Source organism: Bison bison, unplaced genomic scaffold (genome assembly GCF_000754665.1).
Source record: "Bison bison bison isolate TAMUID 2011002044 unplaced genomic scaffold, Bison_UMD1.0 scf7180017864317, whole genome shotgun sequence".
NCBI lineage: Eukaryota > Metazoa > Chordata > Mammalia > Artiodactyla > Bovidae > Bison > Bison bison.
In genome coordinates this window covers 4,532,354-4,536,227 of record NW_011494889.1, presented here as the reverse complement: position 1 = coordinate 4,536,227, position 3,874 = coordinate 4,532,354, and positions in this window count along the sequence as shown.

Genomic DNA, 3,874 nt, shown 5'->3' with positions numbered 1-3,874 from the left:
GGACTGTGGGGGGCAACAGAGGGCTTTGCCGGGTTGCTCTGGTTTCTGGGGTGCTGTGGGAACTAAGTCTGGTGAGGAGCTTTTTTTTCCATAAATTATACCAGCAGGGCAGCTCCCATCTGACACGCCTCTCTTCTGCCTCTTGCGTTTCCCTGACTGAGGGACTTACCCCACACTCAACTGGGCAGGACACTGGACACATCAAACCACCCTGCAGGTGTGCCAGGCCTGGGGAGGTGAGAGGGGTCGAGAAGAACAGAGCTCTCTGAGAGTCTACAGAGGGCCAGCTGGAGAGTTTTCGGCTGTCTGGACAACATGGAGGCTGTCTCTGCCCCAGGGATCAGCAGGAAACCTCCTTGAGATAATATGAGGCCCAGCGGTTAGGGGAAGTTCTTGGGCGGTGTGGGCGGAAGGTACAGGGAGCCCCTTACCTGCCCCCTAAGCAGATGTGGCCTGCTCAGCCAAGGGACCGCTCTTCCCACATTTGACATGGCCCCGAGGTCTCCCCAGGAATGTCACTGAAATCAAGGGAGTCATGTGGCTTAACACAGAGGTCTTTCACCTTTTGAGGGTCATGGATGCCGGAGATAATCTAGAGCAGTAGTCCCTAACCTTTTTGGCACCAGGGACCAGTTTTCATGGAAGACAATTCTTCCAGGGACTTGGGGTGGGATTGAACTGGGGGTGGGGGGTGTATGTTTCAGGATGATTCAAGTGCATTGCATTTAGTGTGCACTTTAATGCCACCACCAATCTAATACCTCCTGACCTGACAGGAGGTAAGGGTCTGTGGCCCAGAGGATGGGGACCCCTGATCTAGAGGGAGCTATGAACCCTCTTCTCAGAAAAACGTCCATGAGCACATGCACAGACAAATTTATATATGAATGCAGGGACTTCTAGACACTCCACAAAGCCCCTTGAAAAATTCCCAGATAGTATATGGGCCCTGGCTTAAGAACTCTTGGATTGTAATTGCCCTTCCCAACAATACATTATGGACATGTGCCCCACCCATCCCCTCACTGCGAGGACATATCTGTGCATGGGAGACTTGCCCGGCCTCTGCACCCCCTCCATCCTCCCCTCACTGCAAGGACGTCTCTGCAGGGGAGACTTGCCCGGCCTCTGCACCCCCTCCATCCTCCCCTCACTGCAAGGACGTCTCTGCATGGGAGACTTGCCCGGCCTCTGCACCCCCTCCATCCTCTCCCTTAACCATGTGACCTTCTAAACAGGCACCATCTTAGAACTGCAGTCCATCTGTCTTTAAGCAGAGCTTTATGGGAAACAGCCATACCTGTTCCTTCGTGTACTGCATATGGCAGCTTTCGTACTGAACAGCAGAGTTGAGTAGTTGCCAGAGACTGAACAGCTGCAAAACCTAAAATATTTACTATCTGGCCCTTCACCAAAATGTCCTCCAACCCCTGCGGTGACCGCTGATGAAAAATTGCTACCTGTCAGGCACCATATCACGTGACTTAAGGCTACAGAAAAACTTATAAAACTTCACAAAATGGGCTTTGTTAATCCCATTTTGTACACAAGAGACACAGAGAGGGTGAATAACTTACCTAAGGTCACGCAGCTGAATCAGCCTTTGAACCAAAGCTCTAGATCTTTCCATGACCCTACATGACCGAGCCTCCCAAGCAGCCACGTTTGTCCCCACACTGGCTGCATCACAGGATTGCTGGGATGGCTTGTTGTCAAGCCGTAAGTCCTGGTTTCGGTGACTATAAACCTGACCAGGCCCTGGGGATGTTCATCCCAAGCATGGCTTCTCCTAGGGGTGGGTGCTGAGCTGCAGAGCCCCCAAGACCAAGAGGCTGCCCCTGGTCTCCAGCCAGCCTTGGGGGGTTGGGCGGGGGCGACCCTGGATCAGGAGCTGTCTGATGAGGCACTGTTTGTTCTGGACTCTGAGTGACCCTTCAGGGAAGTGCGGCCTGCGCAGCACCGTGACGCCACTGCTCGCCCCACCCCAGCCCAGCAGCCTGTGCAGAGCCAAGCGCATGTGCTGGCTCACGGGGGGCCTTTCCACAGGAAAACAGAAAATGCATCCTAACTTTTGAAAACACCAGGAAACCGCTCACGTGTCATTTTTCTCTCTTTACTGTGATGGCATTGGCCGGCTCCTGGCTTCAGCGGGACACACGGAGGCCTGAGATGACAAATTCAGCAGAGAAGTCAGGGAGGGAGTGGAAAGTGCTGAGAAGAGGGCTTTCACTCTTTAGCAAAAGGTGAGGGCTTAAGGTTATCTTTTTCTAATGAGAAAATAACTAGTTTGATATAATACTAACAACAATAATAACCTAAGAAATGGAAGGGCTTTCCTGGGTAGGTGCCTGTCTCAAAATGTCACCCAAAGGCATACACTGGGCGGCTTCAACAACAGGGATTTATCCAAGTTCTGGAAGTCCTGGATGAAGGTCTGGCGGGGACTGGGTTCTGGGGTGAGCTCTCTTCTTGGCTTGCAGACAGCTTCCTTCTCTCTATGCCCTCACCCGAGCAGCGGGTGGGGAGGAGTCAGCTCTTGTGTCTCTTCCTCATCTTCTAAGGGCAGCAACCCTATCTAATGAGGTCCCCACCATTATGACCTCACATAACCTTTATCAGGCCCTCACAGGCCCCATTTCCAAATACAGTCACACTGGGGGTTAGGGCTTCAGCATATAAATGGGTGGGGTGGGGGTGTTGTGGGAGGGGGTGTGGGGGTTGGGAACACACAACATTCAATCCATAACAGAGCCCCTGTGCTCCCTAATACCTAGGGCTAGTTCCACCTCCACCTTCCGGTCCCGAACCTTCCAAACTCGTGAATGAATAAAGCAGTTTGAAGGGTAGGGATGGGTCATGCAATGCTAATTTCTGTGGTTTGCAATGTGGCAACATGTATTTGGGTTATTTTAAAAATAGTTTCTGCAAATCATGGACAACCAGTATCTTACTGAGACAATTTGCTGTTGACAGCAGCCCTGTTTTATTTCAATGGGAGAAAATGCCCAAGTTTAGTCATGCTTTAGAGAACACGTGCTGGAGTGAAATCAAGACTGCAGCCTACAGAGGCTGCTGAAGTAGAGAGCAGTCAGAGGAGGGTGCCCCCTTCTGGACAGACATGTGCATTACAATGTACAGGAAGAAATGGAAGATGATGGAAGATGGGTCAGTCAGTTCAGTCACTCAGTCGTGTCCGACTCTTTGTGACCCCATGAACCGCAGCACACCAGGCCTCCCTGTCCATCAGCAATTCCCGGAGTTTACCCAAACTTGTGTCCATTGAGTCGGTGATTCCGTCCAGCCAACTCATCCTCTGTTGCCCCCTTCTCCTCCTGCCCTCAATCTTTCCCAGCATCAGGGAAAGATTTCCAGTGAGTCAGTTCTTCCGATCAGGTGGCCAAAGTATTGGAGTTTCAGCTTCAACATCAGTCCCTCCAATGAACACCCAGGACTGATCTCCTTTAGGATGGACTGGTTGGATCTCCTTGCAGTCCAAGGGACTCTCAAGGGTCTTCTCCAACACCACAGTTCAAAAGCATCAATTCTTCGATGCTCAGCTTTCTTTATAGTCCAACTCTCACATCCATACATGACTGCTGGAGCCCGGGGTGGGGGTGAGGGGAACATTTGGGGACGGGACGGGGAGAAGGGTGTGCCCAGGCACACTTCTGGTGCTGTGTGTGGACTTTCTCCCATTGACCAGAGGCTTTTATGCCAGGGCGTGATGAGATCACATTTGTAGTGGTAGATGGCTCTGGCTGCCTGTGCCCTGGGGGTGAGTGGAGGGGACAGATGAGGTGAGGGGACTCATTAGGAGGTTAGGATAAGCCAGAGGGTCCTGAAAAGAGGTGGAGACCATGGACTGAAGAATGTG